Here is a 13,621-nt window from a genome sequence, read left to right on the forward strand (position 1 = left end):
AGAAAAAGGAGTGAGTTGTGCAGACCTGGGGGAGGAGCATTCCAGACCCTAGGAGCAAGTTCTGTGCCGCTGTTGAGCTATTCCCGGATTCTCGTCATTTTGGTGGCTGAACAACCAAGATGACTTGCCAGTATTTATTAAATGAAAGGAGTAATCGGGGTAAGTGCCACTTAACCTCTTCACTATGTAAGGTGAACGTCCTCTTGGACTTCCCAACTATCTTGTCATATAAAAACTGTCCTGGGAAAGTGGGCACATGTAATGAGCTGGCTGTGTGAAGATGGTGGGAGAGAATATTTGTTAAATTCAGTCAAGAGCTAATTGTTTTCTTCCATGTCAGCTTTTAACTGTAGACACAGTATGATTGTTTGGGTTCAGGAGTCTAAATTGGAATACTACTTTCTGATAAAAATATGATGGATTTATGCAGTGTGTCACAACCAGAAGTAAACCCTTCCAAGGAAATAAACAATGTAGCATTTCCAGGTCATAGGAGACTGTGAATTCCACCCTCTAAAGATGATATCTTAGGCATGTTTCCTATAAATGCAAAGAATAGCATGTCAGCAGGGTTTGGAATGACTCTTTTCTTTAAAAAGCACACCTAAGAATTGGTCTTTCCCAAACATTCAATTATTCTGCTATGCCAACCTTTACAACAATCTGTTATATGAAAAATTGAAAATCTAGTGCAGACACATTTGAAAAAGAAAAAAAAAAGAGCCTTTTTTTTTTTTAGGATTTTATTTATTTACTTCAGAGAGGGAGAGAGAGCAAGCATGAGTGGGGGAGGGGCAGACAGAGAAGCAGACTCCCTGCTGAGCAGAAAGCCTGATGTGGGGCTCCATCCTAGGACTCTGGGATCATGACCTGGGCCGAAGGCAGATGCTTAACTGACTGAGCCACCCAGGAACCCGAGTCTCTGCTTTTCATCCATACATTTATTTCTTGGTTTCTGTACATTAAAATACATTACTATTCTATAGTTTCCTGAGTACAGATTCTTTACCTCTTTGGTTAGATTTATTCCTAGGTATCTTATGGTTGTGGGTGCAATTGTAAATGGGATCGACTCCTTAATTTCTCTTTCTTCTGTCTTGTTGGTATATAGAAATGCCACTGATTTCTGTACATTGATTTTCTATCCTGCCACTTTACTGAATTCCTGTATGAGTTCTAGCAGTTTTGGGGTGGAGTCTTTGGGGTTTTCCACATAAAGTATCATATCATCTGCAAAGAGTGAGAGTTTGACTTCTTCTTTGCCGATTCGGATGCCTTTGATTTCTTTTTGTTGTCTGATTGCTGTGGCTAGAACTTCTAGTACTATGTTGAATAGCAGTGGTGATAGTGGACATCCCTGCCGTGTTCCTGACCTTAGGGGAAAAGCTCTTAGTTTTTCCCAATTGTGTAAGACTGATGAATCACAGACCTGTACCTTTGCAACAAATAATACATTATATGTTAAAAAAAAAAAAAAAGAAGATAGTAGGAAGTGAAAAATGAAGGGGGGGATGGAGGGGGAGATGAACCATGAGAGACTATGGACTCTGAGAAACAAACTGAGGGTTCTGGGGGGGGGATGGGTTAGCCTGGTGATGGGTATTAAGGAGGGCACGTACTGCATGAAGCACTGGGTGTTATACGCAAACAATGAATCATGGAACACTACATCAAAAACTAATGATGTAATGTATGGTGATTAACATAACATAATAAAAAATGAATGATATACTGTATGGTGACTAACATAACATAATAAAATAAAATTAAATAAAATTAAAGTACATATTGGCATATATCCAATTTACATGTCATTTATTAAATACTCAGCTGTTGAAAATAGTGAAGTCTTCGCTATTGAAGATGATGCACACAAATCTACTAAAGTTATCAGGTACCTCTCACAGGTTCAGTGTGGAATGGGAACAGGTTAGGGATGAGGAGAGCTGGCAGAGCAGGGAGATAAGCTGCAGTAGCTGACGGTCCCTGGAAATGTTTTTGAGCACTTGAAGCATGAGAAAACAGCTATTTGAACAAATACTCTATTTTTGAATATGCCTGAAAGCAGGACCCACAATAAGACCAATGCCAAAAAAAATGTTTTCCTTCCGGTTACAATGCAGTGACTCAGCTTTGTAAACATTTTCTCTATTCGCTTAAGAAAGAACTTCAGGGGGCGCCTGGGTGGCTCAGTTGGTTAAGCGACTGCCTTCGGCTCAGGTCATGATCCCGGAGTCCTGGGATCGAGTCCCACATCAGGCTCCCTGCTCAGCGAGGAGCCTGCTTCTCCCTCTGACCCTCCCCCCTCTCATGTACTCTCTCTCTCTCTCATTCTCGCTCTCTCAAATAAATAAATCTTTAAAAAAAAAAAAAAGAACTTCAGTTTCAAATCCAGAGGTGTCTTGTGTAGAGACATTATGGGCGAGCAAGCTCCGACATCAGATATAGGGATTCAAATCTGAACTCTCGTACTTACTTGCTGTGGCATTTGACCTCTTTGCCCACTTCTTCTCAGTTTTCCCTTAGGACTGCACTAAATTTAAATGACATAACACACATAAAGTGCTTAGAACAGTGTTTGGGACGGTGAAAAGGCTCAAATATATTAGGTACCACTGTTATGTTTCAGTGGCTTCTGAATAAAAAGTTGGGAATTATAAATATACTACCAGACTCATTCCTTCAGATTCATTCTGCTATGATGTGAAGAGCTTGGGCTTTGTAGTTAGACCTGGGTTCCAACCCTCGGCCCCACCTCTTACTAGACCATGGGACAAAAATTCTTTATCTTCTTCCAGTTCCTGTTTCCTCATCTGTAAAGTGAAGGTACCGATGCCTTCCTGGCAAGGATGTGACAAAGTGACAAGGATGAAATGTTAATGCTCAGTAGGAATGGCATTCCTCATATTTACCTTATGGGTATTTAATGTCATATTTGTATTATTATACATCCACTTAACAAAAGTTTATTGAATGCTCACCATGTGCGAAACCCTGAGTAATGTATTATATTAAGTGATGGGTATATTTACAAATGTATTTTTATCAAAAGTGGGAGAAAGAGAAGGGAGAAGAGAAAGAACATGGAGATATTATTCAGTTATTTGGTTATTATAAGATATGCAGACAATGCTTACTGAGAATTGGTTTTCTTCTGTCCTGCTTCAAGATAAGAAAGGAAATTAGGTGAAACTCTGAGAGAAGTTACTCCCAGTGTTCATATTCTGTGGCTTTATTTTGCTCCTGATTATTAATGGTGGAAGGTGAATGAAGCTTCTCTTCAAATGAATACATGGGCTAGATACCAGGGAAGACTTCTCATCAGAAAAATTTATCAAGCCATAGCATCATTGTTTGTGGGAACCATTAGAAACCTCATCTGTGGAGTCCTTTAAAGAGAAAAATGGACAGGGTGATGGTGCATTATTGTAAATGACTTAGACTCTGACTCTGTCCAACTCTTTGTAAAAAGCCTAGTGCATTTTGGGACATAATAAATTTTGAATTATAAGTAACATTCTCACATAGCCTCTGGGGATGGACTCTCAGTCCTAATAAGACTTTTCCAACTCTAATTTTTATGATTTGCTGCTGTATAGGTAATACTCAAGAATTCAGCAAGATCTATAAATGCAAAGTATTTTGTAGTCTCAATATGTCAAAGATAAGATTTCATTGGAAGTAACATTATAATGAACACTATTGAGTACCTCTAAAATGTGGATCTAAGGACAATCTATAGAATTTTATATAGGGTGAGCATCAGATGAAGTGCTAACCCAGGTTAATTTTAAGGTGAGATTGATTGGGAAATAAGATTAAATAGAAATGAGAAGAAAGATCATTATCCTCCCAAATGAAGGCTGCTGCAGGATTTATAGTGGAACAAAAGCAGAAAGGACAAGAACTAGTGAATTAGGTAAAAGTTCAGTATATATCAAACCAGTCATTTTGGTACTAATACATTTCTGAAAGAATCCTGCTTTAGACAATCTATGAAAGAGCATAATGTGTATATATGGGTGGTGAAATGTGAAGTACCTGTGTGTGTGTGTTGGGGAGATTCAGAGAAATTGAAGTAGAGGTGAGGTTAATGCATCTTTTGGATTAATGTAGTCATAATATAACTGATGCAAAGAGAGAGTAGGTCATAAATTGCTTCAAGGGAATCAGAGGGCAATAGGGGGCCTGGGCAGACTCTCTGAATAATAGTTTCAAAGCATCTGCTGTGCAATATGGTTAGAACCTTTTGAAGCCCCATTGTATAACTCACTTGTCACTTGGCTTGAGGAAGAGATGACAGATCTGCCAGGAACATTCAGGAAGACTTTTTTTTTTTTTCAGGGAAGGGAACAAGCCAGATGTTCATGTTGTATTGATATTTTAACAAATGCATTGATTTAGCATTCTGAATTTACCTGGAATTTTAATATTTCATATATAATATGTTGAGGAAAGATGCGGCCCTAGCACATAGGAAGTGCTCCGAAGAAACAAGATGAAACCTGGCGGATGAATTTACTTAGGTAGCACAAAGTCATTTTAAAGAGTAAGAAATACCTTGTTTAATTTCCTGTAATATGCTTCATTATCTTCTCTTGGAGTTGCCCTTCACTTCATGGAATTAATTCAGAAATTTGACCTTTTCAAACTATGCAGAAGAATAAGATTGCTAAGGCACCACTCATGACAAAAGCCAGGATTTGGAAAAGTACAGATTGTACCTCAGCTCCTCTCTTTTCACATATCCACCTGTCACACACACACAGCCACCTCCCACCCCACCGCCCCACACCCACTCCATCAACTGCATGAGTCAGCCATTTGTGTTTAAAGTTACCCAAAGATCCCTGGATTGTTGCCTTAACCCTCCTCTAAGCCCTGCCTCTTCTAATCTCTCTGCTTTCCAGTCAGTTGGAGGGCTTTGCTAAAAGTTGCAATGATTTGTTACTAATTTCCTTTAAAAAGTTGGTGTTTTCTCAATGCCTTTAGTCACCTTAGCATGGTGGTCGAGGGAGGTCTGAGTTTTAGTGGCCTTTCAGCCTCATCATCTCCCACCACTCTTCGTGAACTTTATGACTGTTTTCATGGGTATGTTTACCATTCCTGAACATCCCATGCTTTTCCTTGATTCTAGCCTTGTGATTGCTGCTTTCCCTGCCCAGAATTTCCTAAAGTTCCCCTACCTCTCTTCTTTGTCAGGTTAAATCCTAGTCATCTGTCCTCCATGGCTTAGTTTAGTAGTCATCCCTTCTAGGAAGTCTCCCTGGAAAGTAGAGTTTGTGGATCCCTTCTGTATGCAACTCCAGTATTCATTCCTAGTTTTTGTGCTTACCGGTTCAGTGCAGTGGCTCCTTGTTGTTGGTGGTGGTTTTCTCTCAATGTTCTGAACTCATTGAGCCAAGAAATATGGCTTACCTATTTCTGAATTCTCAGGACCCAGCATAGCCCATGCTTGTGGAAGGTATTTGTGGAGTATTTATTGATTGAGCACTATCCCCACTAAAGGCTTAGGGCTTATATTTGGGAGTCCCTGTTACTTTTTAAGTTTTCCCTTTCTAACATTTATTCTTCTATATCAGTCCTCGATGTCCAGTTAAAAAATGCAACCTGGTTTCACATTTATGTGGTGAATTCCAGAAATCTTTAATCTTGCATATCTTGTCTTACATGATTTACAAGGCTTATACTTCAAATGATATTAAGTGATCCCTTTCATGCTGGAACCAAATTCCCACTGTTTGTCTATTTTTAGTTCCTTTCTTTTATATACCTCAAATGTCACCTATCTTCAGATTACTAAGACACATTCTCCTTTGTTCTCTAGGGGTCATTCATCTGTTTATTCATTGGGAATTCTTTACTGAATGTCAAGCACAATGCTAAGTGCTAGGGATATAACAGATTTCTGTCTTCTTCCAGCTTACAGTCTAGATGGGGGATAAAAAAGGTAAACAGACAATGGCAATACAATGGTATAAGCACTCATACAGAAAGAAAGAATGGCTGTGGAAACACATGAGTGGGAAATTTACCAAGGCTTGGGGAATTAGGAAACACTTCCTGCAGGAAGTAATGTGTACAGTGGGATTTCAGGACTAAGTCATGGTTAGTTAAGTAAAGAACTAGGAGAAGGCCATTCTAGCTAAAGGCTGGAGTAACACATCAAAAGGCCATAGAACAAGGAGAATGTATAAATTCAGATTTTGACAGGTTACCGAGAGATGAGGCTTTAGAGCTAAGCTGGAATAATCTTATACACTATTTTATAAACCATGCTAAAGTGTTTGAGTTTACCAAAGAAAAGTGAGGAACGATTAAAGGATATTAAAGCATAAGTCTAATTAACTTTGTGTTTTAGAAAGATCAATTTGCCTGAAGTATGGAGACTGGATTGAAGAAGGCATAACTGACTGTTGGGAGACCAACTAGGAGGTCATTGCTGCCATTCAGATGATAGATGAGAGTGAGCTAAACTAAGAACTGGAAGTGGGGAAGAAGAAAAGCAGAAATCTATGAGAAATATTTAGGAATCAAATGGTGCCCCCATGATTATTAAAACATGATGGAGGAGGAAAAGGAAGTGACAGTTGAGGATTCTGAAGTCAAGAATGGTGCTCAGGTTCCTGGCTTGGGCAACTATGCAGATGGTGGTAGTGATGAATATGTAAAAATTTAGGGTTAGGTTATAGGGAAGATGATGAAATAGACTTTGGCCACTTTGAAATTGAGGTGTCTATGAGAAATACAAATGAACATTTGTGGGTCTACAGCTCAGGGTTGGAAGAAACTTTTTAGAGTCATTAGCACTTGGATGTAATGAAAATCATGGCAGTGAATGAGTTCCCCCAAAGAAGACAGAACACTGATACAATAGAACCCAGGACAGAATTGATGGGATGGGATAAGAAGGAATCCTTAAGGAAGATGGATCAGAGGCAGAAGGACAACCACATGGTCTACTTGGGACCATGAAGTCTGGTGGATCAGAATGGTTTCAAGAAGGAAGCAGCCATCAGTATCCAATGCTGCTGTGAGACATCAAGTGAGATAAGGACTAAAAATGCTAATTTCATTTAATTATTAGGAGGCCTTTGATTTTAGTGGTGCAATGAAGATAGAAGTCAGGTAAGGGTGGATTAAGTTGTGAATGAGAGGTGGAAAAAGTGATGATAGTGAAGAATACCATGGTTTTGAGTTGTGTTGTGAAGAAAAAGGCAGAAAGCAGTTGTTTGTTTCCAGGAATTTTCTAGTTCAGGGACCCCTCCAAGTTCTGACCACTTTCATTCTTTCCCCTGAACATCCTTTGCATTTTTGTACTATTTAAGTCACTGATTTTTAAGAACCACAAATGCATCCAGTCTAGGGAGGGATTGGTGGTTTCCACACAAAACCCCAAAGGTACCACTTCAAATATGTTCAAACATCATTTTAGTAATACAACTGTTTTCTTAAAAATCTCATGAATAATTCTAATATGTTAAAAATAGATGAACTCTGAGCTTCTCTGATTTAAGTAAGTATGGAGGGCCTGAAGCCCCAAACTCAGGTCCCTTACATGGTTTTCTGAAGTGGCCCTTCATAGACATTCCTATAGAAACCTGCAGATCCAAGGAACTCATGTTTAAAATCACCCCTAATTCACAGGTTATTTGAATTGAAACAGACTGTTGGCCTCCTTGTTCTGAAGTTTTTCCCACAGCCTTCTCTCTTTTTTTTTTATTATGTTATGTTAATCGCCATAGATTACATTAGTTTTTGATGTAGTGTTCCATGATTCATTGTTTGCATATAACACACAGTGCTCCATGCAGAGTGTGCCCTCTTTAATACCCATCACCAGGCTAACCCATCCTCTCACCCCCTTCCCCTCTAGAACTCTCAGTTTGTTTTTCAGAGTCCATAGTCTCTCATGGTTCATCTTCCCCTCCAATTCCCCCCCCACTTCATTCTTCCCCTCCTGCTATCTTCTTCTTCTTCTTCTTTTTTAAAACATATAATGTATCATTTGCTTCAGAGGTACAGATCTGTGATTCAACAGTCTTGCACAATTCACAGCGCTCACCATAGCACATAGCCTCCCCAATGTCTATCATTCAGCCACCCCATTCCACCCCCCACCACTCCAGCAACCCTCAGTTTGTCTCCTGAGATTAAGAATTCCTCATATCAGTGAGGTCATATGATACATGTTTTTCTCTGATTGACTTATTTTGCTCAGCATAATACCCTCCAGTTCCATCCACGTCATTGCAAATGGCAAGATTTCATTCTTTTTGATGGCTGCATAATATTCCAATATATATATATATATACATATATATATATATGTATATATATATATATACACCACTTCTTCTTTATCCATTCATCTGTTGATGGACATCTTGGCTCTTTCCACAGTTTGGCTATTGTGGACATTGCTGCTATAAACATCGGGGTGCACGGACCCCTTCAGATCCCTACATTTGTATCTTTGGGGTAAATACCCAATAGTGCGATTGCTGGATCATACGATAGCTCTATTTTCAACTTTTTGAAGAACCTCCATACTGTTTTCCAGAGTGGCTGCACCAGCTTGCATTCCCACCAACAGTGTAGGAGGGTTCCCCTTCCTCCGCATCCCCGCCAACATCTGTCATTTCCTGACTTGTTAATTTTAGCCATTCTGACTGGTGTGAGGTGATATCTCATTGAGGTTTTGATTTAGATTTCCCTGATGCCGAGCGATATTGAGCACTTTTTCGTGTGTCTGTTGGCCATTTGAATGTCTTCTTTGGAAAAATGTCTGTTCATGTCTTCTGTCCATTTCTTGATTGGATCATTTGCCCACAGCCTTCTCTTAAACAGTTACTGAGAAATGCTGTTTGCTGTCTTCACATGTCTTAGAAGAGAAAAACAAAAAACAAACAAACAAAAGCCAAAAGCAAAAACAATGCGTTTTTAAGATAACAGAGACCCCAGTGAAGTTTGAATTCAGCCAAACACTATTTAAATGGCACTTTGGTTTCAAAAATATCATCTTGGTAAACAGTTCCTTTTCTTACCGTATTTCTCTGGGCAGTCCTAACTATCCTGAATGTTACTCTGTAGAACCTTGGGAGACCAGGGCAGAGAATAGAATAACAAAGATGAGGGAGTTGCCTGCCCAGTCCTTTGTGTATAGCCCAGTACATTGCCTCCCAACTTCTCAGAGGATGCCAAAGTATGTCAGCACAGGAAATCTGAATGGTGTCCCTGTTTGGACAAAGCAGAAGCTATGTGGGGTCTTATAGAAATGACAGCAGCATAAATAACAGAAAATAACAGATATTTGTGCAGCACAAATTGCATGAAAAAGCTGCCCAAAGTGAATAGGATGGAGTATTCAGGACTTCTTTCTGTATGTAACTGTTGGTGGGCAGCAGAGAAAATCAATCTACTGGTTGAATGAATATAGCCATGAATAAACAGAAAGGGAGAGAAACCACCTTTTTCTGGAATAATATCATATGCAATGTCCTTAAATAGTTTATACCCTTCCTGGTAAGCACAGAAAAGCCCAGAAGGAAAAAGAGGAGAGAATAAATCACATTACCCTTCAGCAACTCTTCAATATAGGTATTATTATTCTCATCTTATGGAGGAGAAAACTGAGGTTCAAAGAAATTGAGTGACATGTCTCAAGTCACAGAGCTGGTAAGGGGAGAAGCTAGGATTTTTCCGTATCATTTCCAAAATGTTCTCATTACAACAGTAAGTTTCAAAATCAACATTCTTCAAAAATGTGACTGAGTACTTACCATGAGGAAAATACAAGGCTGCCTTTCCTTATATTTACTCTTCACAGTAAGCCATAGAAATAGTACTTTTCATGGTTTGCTTGTATTTGTTGATCAACACTTAAGTCAGCTTCAGAGTTACATTTTTATTATGAAATCTCATCTGATGAGTAGGAAGACCAGGGTGATGGCTGCAAGGTAAAATCTAAAGTGTTGATAAGAAGAGTGCCTTCAGTACGTCCAACTATAGGCTAAGAATTCCAAAGTCATTGCCTGTGATTCTACCATTAGAACTTTAAAAAAAATTCCCATTTGCAATGACGTGGGTGGAACTAGAGGGTATTACGCTAAGCGAAATAAGCCAGTCAGAGAAAGACAAATACCATATGATTTCACGCATATGTGGAATTTAAGAAACAAACAGATGAGCATAGGGAAAGGGAAGGAAATATAAAATAAGATGAAAGAGAGGGAGGTAAATCACCTCTTAACTATAGGAAACAAACTGAGGGTTGCTGGAGGGGAGGTCGGTGGGGGAATGGGGTAATTGGGTGATGGGCATTAAGGAGGGCACTTGATAATGAATATTGGGTGTTATATGCAAATGATGAATCACTAAATTCTACCCCTGAAACTAATAATACACGATATGTTAACTAAATTGAATTTAAATACAAAATTTTAAAAAATTCTTAACTTTTCACCTCTTGTCCCTTTTAAAAATGCAGGAGTGCCTGGGTGGCTCAGTCGTTAAGCATCTGCCTTTGGCTCAGGTCATGATGCCAGGGTCCTGGGATCAAGCCCCGCATTGGGCTTCCTGCCTGGCGGGAAGCCTGCTTCTCCCTCTGCCACTCCCCCTGCTTGTGTTCCTGTTCTTGCTATCTCTCTCTCTGTGTCAAATAAATAAATAAAATCTAAAAAACAAACAAACAAAAACTTTAAAAAAAATGCAAAGTCCCTCAGTGAATCCAGTTAATTCACCCTTTCTTCAGACTTTACTTATCTGTAGTATTTTATTGGGTGCAGTAGCAGAATTATCCAAGGCCAGGAACTATGCCTTCATTCTTTGTAATAATGGCAGATGGGGAGTTTGGAAAGGAGCTTCCCCTATTACTAATTTTTAAAAAATCTAGAATTCACATTTGAGCAGTCCATTAAAACACCTGGCCCTGTTCCCATGGCAAGGTGGCCTCCCTCCTTTCCCACATAGTTCCTCTCAAAGTGTTTTTATTTTATTTTATTTTACTTTATTTTATTTTATATTTTGTTATGTTATGTTATGTTAGTCACCATACAGTACATCATTAGTTTTTGATGTAGTGTTCCATGATTCATTTTTGCCTATAATACCCAGTGCTCCATGTAATACGTGTCCTCCTTAATACCCATCACCAGGCTAACCCATCCCCACACCCCCCTTCCCTCTAAAACCGTCAGTTTGTTCCTTGGTGTCCATAGTCTCTCATGGTTCGTCTCCCCCTCCGATTTACCCCCCTTCATTTTTCCCTTCCTTCTAATGTCCTCTATGCTATTCCTTATGTTCCACAAATAAGTGAAACCATATGATAATTGACTTTCTCTGTTTGACTTACTTCGCTTAACATAATCTTTTCCAGTCCCATCCATGTTGATGCAGAAGTTGGGTATTCATCCTTTCTGACGGCTGAGTAATATTCCATTGTATATACGGACCACATCTTCTTTACCCATTCGTCTGTTGAAGGACATCTTGGCTCTTTCCACAGTTTGGCTATTGCAGACATTGCTGCTATGAACATTGGGGTGCATATGGCCCTTCTTTTCACTACATCTGTGTCTTCGGGGTAAATACCCAGCAGCGCAATTGCTGGGTCATAGGGTAGCTCTATTTTTAATTTTTTGAGGCACCTCCACACTGTTTTCCAAAGTAGCTGTATCTTCTTGCATTCCCACCAACAGTGTAAGAGGGTTCCCCTTTCTCCACAACCTCTCCAAGATTTGTTGTTTCTTGCCTTGTCAATTTTAGCATTCTAACTGGTGTAAGGTGGTATCTCAATGTGGTTTGGATTCAGAGTGTTTTATTTAAGGATATTCCTCTGAAAAAACACTTTCACTGACTATTTTAACTGAATTTTTATCAGGGCAAAAATCTTGGAAGTTGGCTCCACATGGACTAAATGTCCTAGGTATGCCTCTGGTCCTCAGTTAAATTTTTTTTTTAAGATTTTATTTATTTATTGGACACAGAGAGAGAGAGAGAGAGCACAAGCAGGAGCAGCAGAGGGAGAGGGAGAAGCAGGCTCCCCGCTGAGCAGGGAACCCAATGATCTCTGGGATCATGGGATCCTGGGATCATGACCTGAGCTGAAGGCAGACACTTAACCTACTGCACCACCCAGGCGCCCCCTTGCAAAAGTTAACTCTTGAGGAAAGATTTATGCTACTGCATCTGTTGCCCTAATCGCTGTCCAAGGTTCTGATACCCTTTGCATGGACAGGCAGGAATGTTAAAACACCTCAGGAAATTCCGCCCTAATGACCACTCAGCTGAAATTAACTGTTCTAGTCTGAGTTCCTTCTCTTACAATATTATTTAACATTTTGCTTAAATTGTGACTGGGACATACTGTTCTAACAAGGGGCACAAGGTGGGGGGTGTTCTTTTCCTTTAAATTAAATGATTCTCATCAGGGGTGATTTGGCAACATCTGTAAACATTTTTGGTTGCCAGAAATGGGGGTGGGAGAAAGGATCAGAAGTATTACTGGCATTTAGTGGATAGAGACTAGAATATTGCTAAATATTCTGAAATGCAAAAGACTGACTCCCACAACAAAGGCTAATGCAGCCAAAAATATCAATAGTGCTAAGGTTGAGAAACTGTTTTAAATAAATCTCCAGAGAAAGGAATATTACCACTCTCCTTCTACTATGGTAAGGTAGCTGGGTTCTGATGTCTGACAGAAAAGCTTCTATTTTTTTTTTTTCAGAAAAGCTTCTAAAAACAGGAGCATCCTGGTTAAGAGTTTGAGCTTTGAGTCAGACAGACATGGATTTTACTCCCAGATCTGCCACTTAGCTCTGTGATCTTAGATAAGTTACATAACCTCTCTACAAAGGGTTTTCTCAGGTGTAAAATTAGCAGTGGTATTTCTTTATCAGGTTGCTATGAAGAATCAGCAAATGCACACAAGATGCTTGGCACAGACCCTGGTAAATGTAAGCATATGTTAGTTATGATGGTTGTTATTCTCCAGTGAGAGTTTTATCAACTCTCATTTCTTTTTTTTTTATTATTATGTTCGGTCAGCGAACATATAATACATCATTAGTTTTTGATGCAGTGTTCAACGATTCATTAGTTGCATATAATACCCAGTCCTCATCACAACACATGCCCTCCTTAATACCCATCACCCGGTTACCCCATACCCTCACCCCTTCCCTTCTATAACCATCAGTTTGTTTCCCAGAGCCCAGAGTTTCTCATGGTTTGTCTCCCTCTCTGATTTCTTCCCATTCAGTTTTCCCTCCCTTCCCCTGTGGTCCTCTGCTCTATTCCTTATGTTCCACATATGAGTGAAACCATATGATAATTGTCTTTCTCTGCTTGACTGATTTCACTTAGCATAATCCCCTCCAGTTCCATCCATGTCGATGCAAATGGTAGGTATTCATCTTTTCTGATAGCTGAGTAATATTCCATTGTATATATGAACCACATCTTCTTTATCTATTCATCTGTTGAAGGACATCTTGGCTCCTTCCACAGTCTGGTTATTGTGGACATTGCTGCTATCAACATTGGGGTGCATGTGCCCCTTCTTTTCACTACATCTGTATCTTTGGGGTAAATACCTAGTAGTGCAATTGCTGGGTCG

The sequence above is a fragment of the Mirounga angustirostris genome, unplaced genomic scaffold (assembly GCF_029215605.1).
Source record: "Mirounga angustirostris isolate CCGP_5_RB_7025 unplaced genomic scaffold, mMirAng1.0.hap1 SCAF_2, whole genome shotgun sequence".
In the NCBI taxonomy this organism is placed as follows: domain Eukaryota; kingdom Metazoa; phylum Chordata; class Mammalia; order Carnivora; family Phocidae; genus Mirounga; species Mirounga angustirostris.